A 13,131-nucleotide genomic window follows, 5' to 3' on the forward strand; every position below is an offset into this window, starting at 1 on the left:
TGACCTGCTGAGCTCGCTGATATTTGCTGAGCATATATGCCTAGAGAAAATGAAAACGAAGAAAACCCAACTTTGTTCCAAGCTCCTTACGTAAATGCTACACATGGGGAGAGGATGCTTTTGGAAAAAATAAACCATGAAAAAACGAACAACTTCACTGTTATTAATGTTAGTATTTTGTTTGTTGCTTAAAAACGTTGTATGATCTTGAAGTCTTGAGTTAGCCTACTGAATTGGCTGGTAGCCTACCATAAAGTTTGTGCATGCTCTCTCTCTCCAACGCAAACCAGATTTGGGGTTCTATAGCCTAGCTAATTCTGGTACATAACGTTGAAAACAGATAAATGTGTTTATTTGAAGCACACATACAAATACTGTAGGCTAGGTCAATTTCAAGTGCCCACTTACGTGACTAGCCTACTTCAAGTATTAGCCTTTGCACAATAGATTTCTTCTTCTTTAGCCTACATAATGATAGGCTATATTTTGTAAACAAGAAGCAGCTGTGACAGGCAGCGGCCGCATATAATCTGCGTCATGTCTCAGCATCTTGTGAACTCTACAAGCCCCCACCCCTCACTCGACAACCACACGGAGATTCTGTAATGTGCGTGTATGTCGTTCACACATACGTCCGTGTAAGGTCAGTATTAGGTCCGCAGTTTAGCATCATATCTGAATCATCCGAAGGGTAGGACCTCCGTTTGACAAACCTCCTCATATACTCCGGAGGTTATATCTGAAAGCGCTTATGGTGTTCACTTACAGTTTTTTCCAATTGCTAAACACAATTTTGCAAACTAGGCTGGTTTTATCAAAATTCACACACAATTCACAAAACCACGTGACTTTGGGCTGTATTTTGGGCACCAGCGCATGGCGTAAAGCTCGTTTTTCACCCGCGCAAAGTTGAATTCGGTAATTTGCACGTTTATTTTTTAAACATTGCACCCAGGGGTGTGGCAATTAACAACCTAGGGAGGGGCCTGGCGCGTTGTCTAAAAATCGCTATCATACACCACCTAAACCTGGTCAGAAGTCAATGGCGAGTTGTTCATATGCTATTTTAAGAGCGCATGTCAACAGTCATATTGGCAGGTGCATGCACCATCCTTCTATCATTCATGAACGCACACCAGCGCACGTCCATGCAAAGCATTACAAATTGCACGATTACAATGGGAAACATAATTAGAATAAATATATTACGAAATACTGTACATGTTCTGCCTCTGCCAATTTTAGTTAGTTAGTATAGGCAGTTTAGTGCCATCTAGTGGTTCTTTCTGATGTGCAGTCGTTATGACAGCTATGCTGTATTGTTTGATTTATGACAGCCATAGCAACCAGGACAACCATCTTGATAAGCAGCAGCACATTTTGAGTTATTTGCTGAATTATCATCTTTCTACATCCTGTATGTTAGAGCCTTTGAAAAGCATCGTCCGTAAGTTTAATAATTGCTTACTTAAAGTAGATTGTAAATTTAGTGACATTATTTGGTAATTTCTGATAAATCTATCTTTATTTGATAAAACCATGCTGCCTTCTATGTGTCTACTGATCAGCTACTGATGGATACTTTTTCATCTGTTTAAATCGTATATTTCTTCAGATATTGAATATTGAATACATATGTTTTGTATCATTTTCAGTTTTACTCATTATTCATTAAAACCGGAGCTTGGAGGCTAAAACCTGACTCGCGAGTTTTCTTGAAGGAGTTAGGCTGGCTGTCAAATTGTGTTCGATACACACAGGGAGGACAGTACAGTAAAAGGACGTCTCTCAAAGAGGTAAACTAACACAACAACGGAGGTATGTCAGACAAACAATCACGTCACTCTGGCTGTTCAAGAGCACCAAAATCGTCTGCAGCTGCAGCAGCAGCCCGCGCCAAAGCGGAAGCGGCTAAAGCTCGTGCAGCCTTTGCAGAGAAAGAGGTTGCAATGAAAGTAGACAAAGCTAGACTGGAAGCAAATCTAGAGGCCCTTAGTCTGGAAAAAGAGGCTGCTGCCGCAATAGCAGAGGCTGAAGTGCTGGAAGCTGCAGCAGAATTGGCAAATGAGGAATCCTCAGCACCACATATAATAAGCCAAGATGGTTGCAGTGGCCTAGGAGAGCCATTCTCTTCAGAGAGTGTAGAGGAACGTACAAGAGACTATGTACACACATTATCCATGACAACCCCAGATACAGAGCCAGTCAGTGCTACCAAACATTATGTGCCTGAGGCCCGCATAGGACATGGAGAGCCACCACTCACTACAGGAGGATACATTCATAGTTCTAAAACACCACAGCAGCCGCAGGGATCATACCAGAATCCATTTTCACACTTACACACACAAGATTTTAGTCCTTCTACAAGGCCTACAACTGTTAACAGAGAGAAAGCACATTACAAACCACAACCTGACATCCCACTAGGATCAAATGGATTTCCGTATTCTCCCTACATACCTACGCCGCCACTAATTAAGCAACGTCCACCTGACGACATGATAAATATGGCTAGATATCTGGCACGCAGGGAAATTGTCAGCACAGGCCTAAAACAATTTGACGATTGTCCAGAGTCATACAGGGCATGGAGGTCATCCTTCTTAAATACCATCAATGACCTGAACCTGTCTGCAAGCGAAGAGTTAGATCTGCTGACAAAATGGCTGGGCAAAGAATCCTCCAACTATGTCAAACGGCTTCGGTCTGTCCACATAGGGAATCCCATTGCTGCCCTGCAGATGGTCTGGGCACGGCTGGAGGAAGTCTACTGCTCTCCGGAAGCTATTGAGCAGGCTCTTCTAAAGAAACTAGACAACTTTCCCCACATTTCTAATAGGGACTACCATAAACTAAGAGAGTTAGGGGATCTTTTAATGGAGCTACTCTCCGCAAAGGAAGATGGATATCTAGCAGGGCTCACAGTGCTAGACACGGCCCGTGGCATTAACCCCATTGTGGAGAAGCTGCCCTTTGGGCTACAAGAAAAGTGGATCTACCAAGGGTCTAAATTCAAAAGAGACCACAATGTCACTTACCCTCCATTCTCTTTCTTCACTGATTTTGTCTGCCTTAATGCAAAAATAAGAAATGACCCAAGCTTTGCTCTGGCCAGCACCAGCTTCAATTCGCATGACAGGTCTACACCAAAATTCAAGACTAAAATACCTGTGACAGTGCATAAGATAGATGTAGATTATCCTACTAGCCATGACGCTGACACCAGCAAAATGGATGATGTGGCTAAGCACTGCCCTATCCACAATAAACCACACCCCCTTAAGAAATGCAGAGGCTTTAGACTTAAGACGCTAGATGAAAGAAAAGCATTTCTAAAAGAGCAAGGCATATGCTTTAAGTGCTGCGCTTCTAACTCTCATCTAGCAAAACAGTGTAAAGCTATTCTGAAATGTGTGGAGTGTGACAGTGGAAGTCATATCAGTGCTCTGCATCCAGGCCCACCCCCCTGGTCATCACAGACTGCTGTGCCTTATGTAAAGGATGGCGGGGAGGGAGAAGAACAAAAACAATCTACCAATGTCAGCGCAAACTGCATGGAGGTCTGTGGAGAAGGCCGCGCTGGGAGGTCATGTGCCAAAATTTGTCTCGTTAAAGTCTATCCACAAGGGAAACCTGAAATGGCTGCAAGAATGTACGCTATGCTCGATGATCAGAGCAACAGGTCATTGGCAAGGTCTGAATTTTTTGATCGATCTTTTTGGTGTTTATGACACCGAAGCTCCATACTCCTTGAAGACCTGTGCTGGCGTAGTGGATACATGCGGCAGAAGAGCTGAAGGTTTTCATATAGAACCAATTAGTGGTGGTAACAGCTTTGCACTCCCCACTCTGATTGAATGCAATGAGATACCTGATAACAGGGCTGAAATACCGACAACCGAAGTGGCCCTGCAACATCCACACTTAAAGTCTATCGCATTACAAATCCCACAGCTAGATCCAAATGCTCACATCCTCCTACTACTAGGCAGAGACGTGCTCAGAGCACATAAGGTCAGACAACACATCAACGGGCCTAATGACGCCCCCTTTGCTCTGAGGCTAGATCTTGGCTGGGTCTTAGTAGGGGAGATGTGCCTGGGAAATGCCCATAAGCCAAATGTCTACAGTGCAAAGACTAATGTGCTGGAAAATGGACGCCCTTCATTATTCACTCCATGCCCTAGTCACATACAAATTAAAGAAATCTCTCACACACAGACAAACAGAGCTAAAGAAAAAACTTTAGGGAAACTGGTCTTTCAGAAAACTAAAGATGACAACAAACTCGCTCTTTCTATAGAAGATGGGAAATTTCTGAAAATTATGGATGAACACATGTATAAAGATGAGGCCAACAGCTGGGTCGCACCTTTACCCTTCAGACACGCCCGGCCACGCCTTCCTAATAATAAGCAACAGGCTCTCAGTCGTCTTTCCTCTCTGCGCCGCACTTTGGAGAAGAAACCTACAATGAAGGAACAATTTATAGGCTTCATGCAGAAAATCTTCGACAATGATCATGCTGAGGTTGCACCACCACTTCGAGAGGATCAAGAATGTTGGTACTTACCTACATTTGGCGTATATCACCCAAAGAAGCCTGACCAGATCAGGATTGTTTTCGACTCCAGTGCACAACATTGTGGTGTTTCTCTTAACGATGTTCTGCTTACCGGGCCAGACTTAAATAACAGCCTGTTAGGTGTCCTGATCCGCTTCAGGAAGGAGCTAGTGGCCATAACAGCAGACATCCAACAGATGTTTCACTGTTTCATGGTGAGAGAGGACCACAGAGATTACTTGAGGTTCTTATGGCATCGTGACAATGATCTGACAAAGGACATAATAGAATACCGTATGAAAGTCCATGTCTTCGGCAACAGCCCTTCTCCTGCCGTGGCGACATATGGACTGAGACGAGCTGCCCGAGAGTGTGAACAGGAGTATGACACTGCTGCTGGGCACTTCATAGAGCGCAATTTCTATGTGGATGACGGGCTTGTCTCACTGCCCACAGAAGCTGAAGCCATTCATCTTCTTCAGAGAGCACAAGCCTTGTTATCTGAGTCGAATCTGAGGCTGCACAAAATTGCCTCTAACAGCACTGATGTCTTGAAGGCCTTCCCCAAAGAGGATCATGCCAAAGATGTAAAGGATCTCGATCTTGATGGAGAAACAACGCACACACAACGCAGCCTTGGGCTTACATGGGAAATTGTTACAGACACATTCAGCTTTCAGGTGTCAGAGAACGACAAACCTTACACACGACGTGGCGTACTGTCAACTGTAAATAGCCTGTATGACCCCATTGGCTTTGTAGCACCTGTGACAATACAGGGAAGGCTCTTGCTTAGGGAACTCTCAGTGGACAGCATGGAATGGGACTCGCCTCTGCCTGAACATAAGAGGATAGAATGGGAAACATGGCGTAGTTCACTAAAAGACCTTAAGGAGCTCCATGTGCCTCGGACCTATACAACACAGTCCCTGTCAAAAGCTAAAAGAAAAGAGATCTGCATATTTTCAGATGCATCCACCAAGGCTATTGGTGCTGTTGCCTACCTCAAAACCATCAGTGAGGATGGGGCCTACCAGCTTGGATTCATCCTAGGAAAGGCAAAGTTAGCTCCGCAAGTAGACCTCACAATACCACGACTTGAATTGTGTGCTGCAGTGCTAGCAGTAGAAATAGCTGAACTCATCGTGGAAGAGATCGACTTTGAGCCAGATGCCATACACTTCTACTGTGATAGTAAAGTTGTTCTAGGATACATATACAATGAAACCAAACGCTTCTATGTGTATGTGCATAATAGAGTACAAAGAATAAGACATTTCACCAGACCAGAGCAGTGGCATTATGTTTCTACTGAGCATAATCCAGCAGACCATGCTTCAAGGTCAGTGTCTACTTCACAGCTGGCGAGTACTTCCTGGCTGACAGGACCAGCTTTCCTACGCAAACAGCATGACTTGAACACAACCAATCAGGACCCGTTTCACCTGATTGATCCAGATTGCGATGCTGATATCCGGCCTGAAGCAGCAACATATGTCACCCAAACAAGTCCAAAACAGCTTAGCCCTGAACGTTTTGAGAGATTCTCAAGATGGACCACCCTCCTTAAAGCAGTTGCATCTCTCATTCATGTGGCCCGTTCATTCAAGTCTGCTTGTGCTGGGAAAAACGCAAAATGCAAAGGATGGCATCGCTGTAATCAACACTCTACAGCTGAAGAGCTGTCGCAAGCAAAAAAAATCATCATTCAGTCTGTGCAAAAGGTGGCCTTTCCTGAAGAGAACAAGGCAGTATCTCAAAACAGCACAGTGTCTAAAAACAGTCCACTTTCAAAGTTGAATCCCTTCTTAGATGAAGACGACATGATTAGAGTTGGTGGCAGACTAGCTAATGCACAGGTGGGCAATAATGAGAAATATCCCCTTATCTTACCTGGTGGCAATCACATCTCTTTACTTCTGATACGCCATCATCATGAGAGGGTCGTCCATCAAGGGCGTCACTTTACTGAAGGAGCCATACGTGCAGCAGGACTGTGGCTAGTAGGTGGGAAGAGATGCATTAGTAAGGTGTTACACAAGTGCATCTTCTGCAGGAAGCTTCGTGGCAGTGTAGAGAGGCAGAAGATGGCAGATTTGCCTGAAAAACGTCTCTGTGTGTCACCACCATTCACTCATGTTGGATTGGATGTTTTCGGTCCATGGAACATAACTGCACGCCGAACCAGAGGTGGGCAGGCCCAGAGCAAACGTTGGGCAGTACTATTCACTTGTATGAGCATTCGCGCTGTCCATATTGAAGTCATTGAATCTATGGATAGCTCAAGCTGCATCAATGCTATTAGAAGGTTTTTTGCCATTCGGGGCCCAGCAAAGACACTCCACTCTGACTGTGGCACTAATTTCATTGGAGCCAGCAAGGAGCTTGGATTTGATAAGGTGATGAAAGAACCAAGTGTCCAAAGCTACTTCAGCCAAGAAGGCTGTACATGGCAATTCAATCCCCCCCATGCCTCTCACATGGGAGGGGTTTGGGAACGCATGATAGGAGTGGCTCGTAGAATACTGGATTCCATGTTGATGCAGACTAAGATAGCTCTTTCACATGAAGTCCTGTGCACCTTGATGGCCGAAGTGTCCGCCATCATGAATGCCAGACCGCTTGTCCCTATCCAAACTGATCCAGACATGCCCTTCCTCTTAACACCTTCCGCATTACTTACTCAAAAGAGCAACTTTCTGACGCCGCCTGGAGACTTTGCCGAAAAGGATCTCTACAAACGACAATGGATGCAGGTGCAGAATATGGCCAACAGGTTCTGGAACAGGTGGAGAGCAGAGTACCTCCAAACACTGCAACCGCGTCGAAAGTGGCAAGATGAACAGCGCAACATTCAATTAGGTGACCTCGTCCTGCTGCGGGACGCTCAGGCAGCTCGCAATACTTGGCCCATGGCAGTCATCACAGCCGTTTTTCCTGGTCAAGATGAGAAAGTCCGGAAAGTGGAGTTAAAGGTGACAAAAGAAGGAACAATCAAGAAGTTTCTAAGGCCTGTGTCAGAAATCATCTTGCTGATGGGAAAAGAAGAGTAAATGTATCCTTTTATCTAGATTCAAGTTGATGTGACATCTTACAGATGCCAGACGGGGAGTGTTCTGCCTCTGCCAATTTTAGTTAGTTAGTATTAGGCTTATTCGATCTACGTAATAATCAGGTAATAACGTTCGCAGCGGCCATTTTGTTGATATAGAAAATGCATAGGTGGGTCTATTTAATGCAGCTGTCAATTGACAAGCGCGACAGCACCGGTATGATCGCTGTAGGCTATTTATTTATTTGTACAAAATTTAACGTGATGGTAGGCCTATGTTGTGCAATAGGCCTAGGCTACAGTGCAGGCCGTTATAACAACAGCAATACAGGCCGTTCTAACAGCAAATAGCCCTAGATTCACCCACTGTCAGAAACATAGCCTACCTGTCAACTTTTTTCCAGGTGTCTTCCTGTTTTAATATTTTCCCGTAAAATATCCCATATTTTATTACTTTCATAACATTAGCCCCATCGGACTTGGCCGTCTCTTTACTGTTGTCCTGTACCCCCTGCCCTTGCAGCGAAAATATGTTTTTAAAGCATCGTTTTGCTTGAGAGTGATCCGAACAGTGTGGGAGAGAGCACGATTTGATGACAATCTCATTAGACCTAGCTTAGCTTCACACCTCGTTTAATTAGTGCAGCAGTTTTGTAGTCCTACGACTTCTTGCTCTCAGCAGAGGGATAGCAACAGAAAGACGAATGTTGAAATTCCCCTGTATTTTGGGTGAGTAACCCGGAAAATCTCCCTTATTTTCGTTGCTCAATGTTGACATGGTCAGAAAACGAGAAGAGAATGAGACTGAGAAGTAGTCAGCGCAGGAGAGACTTGTGGCTACATATGATAAATAGCCTAGGCTAAACTTACAGCCAACTCCTCACATCGCCATTATTATATTTGTATTATTAATACTATATTATATTGTCCTCTGTGGGCTTAAGTTAAATACGTTTTAGACAGCGCAGACAGCTGCCCCTATGCAATGCGGAGACATCAGCAGTAGCCTGATGTAATCGCCTACCATAGATTACCTTTGGACATAATTGCATTTGCATAGCATTGCTAGGTAGGCAATGTTAGCCAACGTTTACAGTAGCCTAAAGGCTAATATATTTATTCATGATGCGCCCTTTTCAGCTTGTCTTAGTGGCACGGCAAGTGGCAAATAGTAGGAACAAACTCAGCGGAGAAAGATATCAGTAGATACTTCTGATTTGTATAGTGTTTTGTTCACTTGGATTTTGGAAATGTTACAGAGAATATGTTAGCCCTTTCTGCCAGACATGTAGTTGCATCATAGATCCTCCTGTAGAAGTTATCAGACAAAAACGATCACTGGCTAACCCACTTTAAACTACTTTAGCAAAGTCCTTGGCTGCAGGTTGTGAGCAACAGGCAAACGCAAGATACAATTGCAGTCCAATGAGATGCAACTTTATTCTCTGCGATCATGGCAATGTTAGACGATGTCGTTGGTGGAACAAATATAAGTTCGCCGACCTTGACTCAGGCGACTTGAACGCTTGTCCCCTTCAGCTGCGACGTGTGCCGATGTATGAACAAGACAGTTAGGCTAAAAATAAATATCGGGGTAATTTACAGTTGACAATAATGACGGATCTTTACTTAATGCTATTAGATATGGGTCCATACGTTTATTTACTTATATTGACGAGATGAAGCCGTTAGGCTACTGTGCTCTGCTCAGCTCAAATCTACGCGCTACAGGCGATTGTCACATAGAATATAGCCTATAGAACTGGAATGTCATATCAACAATATGGCCGCGGCGGTGTTTGCGAATAAGCCCTATAGGCAGTTTAGTGCCATCTAGTGGTTCTTTCTGATGTGCAGTCGTTATGACAGCTATGCTGTATTGTTTGATTTATGACAGCCATAGCAACCAGGACAACCATCTTGATAAGCAGCAGCACATTTTGAGTTATTTGCTGAATTATCATCTTTCTACATCCTGTATGTTAGAGCCTTTGAAAAGCATCGTCCGTAAGTTTAATAATTGCTTACTTAAAGTAGATTGTAAATTTAGTGACATTATTTGGTAATTTCTGATAAATCTATCTTTATTTGATAAAACCATGCTGCCTTCTATGTGTCTACTGATCAGCTATTGATGGATACTTTTTCATCTGTTTAAATCGTATATTTCTTCAGATATTGAATATTGAATACATATGTTTTGTATCATTTTCAGTTTTACTCATTATTCATTAAAACCGGAGCTTGGAGGCTAAAACCTGACTCGCGAGTTTTCTTGAAGGAGTTAGGCTGGCTGTCAAATTGTGTTCGATACACACAGGGAGGACAGTACAGTACATCTCATGATGAGCAATTATTCACCATCATTTGCAAATTGGTAATGACGGTTAAAAGTGATTAGGGGAGAGGCGAGAGACACTATGGAGCACAGCTGATCAGTCCACTGTCACGAGATATAAGCAACTCCTCTGCAGGATAAATGTTGTTTTATTCAGTCATTTGAGGAACATTAGGGTAAGTGTTGCTTTTTCCAGCCTATGTTTTCGGTGGTAACCCATTGTCAGTCAATAGTGAAAGTAACTGCATATAACTGTCTTGTCGTTGACTGACTCCTTGGTGAAGTTAGTTTCACTTTGCCAATGAGTTAAAATAATAGACGAGTGCAAATGCGTGAAGGCTATGCTAGGTTTTTAGTAAAGCATGGTTTAAGAATGACTATTCCATACGGTCTCGCAAGCAGCCTCCTTCAAATGCGCCGTTGAATGCCAAAATACCGATGCATTTATTTGACATATCGCGCGTTGCGCCGTAAAGGGAATGACAGATGTCATTCTCATTGGTTTAAAATGATGTTACGCCCCAAACACACCCATATGACTGATTGAAAAACCTAGGAACACCTTGTTGCGCCATGCGCTCCACGTTTGATAACGAAACCTCTCCCAATGTGAACTGGACATCCTACTAAATTTGAATGGACTTTTAACGAGTGACGATGCACTTAAGAATGTCATGATAGGGCCCTGTATGTCAGATTGTTGTGTCTTTATGCAGAGATCTGTGTTCAGTGCATTTAAAAAGTGGCATTTTGAATTGCAAAATGTGTGTAAAGCAGAAAATGTGTTTAGGCTTTTGAAGACTTGAGAAGAGGTTTTGCTTTCTGTGTCAGTTTAAACTAGAAATGTAATGCCAGAGGAATTACAATAGTGGATGGAAAACTGCTGGGTTAATGTTGGTGGGGAGATTCCTGAAAAAAAAAACATTGAATCACTTAATCTTTGCGTTCATACAAACCCTTGTACCAAAAAACCTTGTGCGTCAGGCATTCTTGAGATATCACACTCAAGGTGGGTTTGGCCTTGACATTTGACTTCATCATTGAGTCCATACAAATGTTCACACCAAATTTGAAGCATGTGCGTCAAGCCGTTCTGAAGTTGTGACACAAGCATGAAAGCTGGCTTTTGGAAAATGTAATTCAGAGTATGCAATGCAAGACTACTGTACCTGCAAAACGGGGCTTTCAGTTGGTGTTGATGACTGCTCATTCTGCAGCCAGCTAACAATTACTTTGTCAACGTTAAAATAATTGAATCAACGTCGCACTGCAACATTTATTCTACATCACTTTTGCACCCTTCATTAATATTAAAGCAACGTTGAAATTCTAACTACAGATCAATGGGATTTCAATGGTATTTCCACTAAAATGAATATTGAAACAATGTTGAAATTACAACCAAACTAAAGATCAACGTGATTTCAGTGGTATTTCAATTGATATTAAACCTCAGTAAACCACTATTAGCCTAATCTGGCAAAATATTGGGAAATTCATATCCTGCTTTATCTACAGCCAGGATAAATTTGGCTAGGCCTAGGTATGTCTTGTTTAGGCTACACAAGCTTGCAAAAATAACCATTGACAACTTGTTATCAGTTAAGCAAGTGCATTTATTCACTCTTCATCTAGAAATTCGTGTGTACTGTGTTTTCCTGCCATCCATAGCAGTTGCAGTCAGCCTGATCCTTCAGTAGCAGAGTGAAGCGGCACCAAACAGAAATAGAAGGGGGGGGGGACAGCTGTTAGATAAATATGTTCAACTGAGCAACAAACAGCTAAGCCTACAATCAAGTTATTTTACGCCAGTGGTTCTCAAACTTTTTCTTTCATCAAGGGGGCATTTTTAAACCCCACCTGTCCCTCATCGCTCTAAGAAAGTGGAAGGTCAAACTTAAAATTGTAAATGTTATTGAAATAATGACAAGTTCCAAATATATCCTCGGCAGCAGAGTTAAAATCAGCTGGTGCTGCAGATATAATAAATACATACATAATGTGCCATTGTAAATTAAACACACATATTTCTGTTTTCCAGCAACATATTAGGAAGCTTAGGCCAATATTTTACAGCATTGTACAATATATTCAATGAAATACCAATGCTGCATTAAATGGATCACTGCTGGTTGGGAAATATTTTTGAAATAAACTTTGCAGGGATGTGATGTACTGTAGGCCTACAGTGGCTCCCGAATCAGACGTTTCAGTGATTTCACTCAGATTCTCAAAGGCATAATACTGTCGCGATCGAGGCGCCTGTCCCATAGGCCTACCTCAAGTTTTTTGGTGAATGCAGTAATCTTAGATCTGCTAGGTGAGGTAGGTGCTTGTCTTAGCCTTGTAACTGGAGATTTAACTCATTGAGCCACTCATACAAACGTAGTTCAAAACAAAGGCTAAGTTTCAGCCAGTGATTGTTTGCCATTTCCCTCGTCAGGCCAGCTATCGCTGCGAAAGGCGGCTGGCTGGCAATTTGAGTGCTTAGCTAGCTGCTACCGCCTCCACTGCACACAACCGCGAACCTAGAAACATGAACTTACTATGTTGCTAAGCTACAAGTTTAAAGCTAACGCCAGCTTGCTTGCTTACTTGATTAGCCGAGTCGTTTTAAACAGACTTCACACACTCCATTTAAATACAAAACACAAATAATTGTAACCTACATTGGGTGTGGTAGGAAAACGTCCGTTTCGTCGTCGTTTGTTGGACGAACCAGACAACAAGAACGTAAACTTTCTCCAATAGGATGCTTGACAGCAGCAGTGCCTGTAGAATCGGTAGGAATAAATGAGGCAAGGAGAACGCTACTGCGCATGTGCACAAGTTAATTACGGGATGTGTAGTTTTAGGGAGCACCAGATTGTATGCATTAGAAGCTGAGACCGTTGAATTCTCAGGTGACACCTGTGCCAGTGTTCTAATTTGCCCGGGAACTACTCTGGGAGCTTAACGAGCGCAGCTGGCTTTAGGCCATTATGACATCACAGCCATTCAAGTCTATGGGGGGAAAATTAGCTTTTTACCATTTTTAATCCCCTATTTCTCAAAAAGTATAAACTTTTAAGAAAATCTGAAAAAGTTACTCTGTTGTCCAACTCCAGACCTACAAAACGGTTATTTCAACATGTCTGTACGTTAAAGCGATGGTTCGGAGTAATTTTACCCTAG

The sequence above is a fragment of the Alosa pseudoharengus genome, unplaced genomic scaffold, assembly GCF_046254945.1.
Source record: "Alosa pseudoharengus isolate Yale_2024_CS ecotype anadromous, Long Island Sound unplaced genomic scaffold, YU_APseudo_1.1 YU_APseudo_1.1_scf_3, whole genome shotgun sequence".
NCBI classification, from domain to species: Eukaryota; Metazoa; Chordata; class Actinopteri; order Clupeiformes; family Clupeidae; genus Alosa; species Alosa pseudoharengus.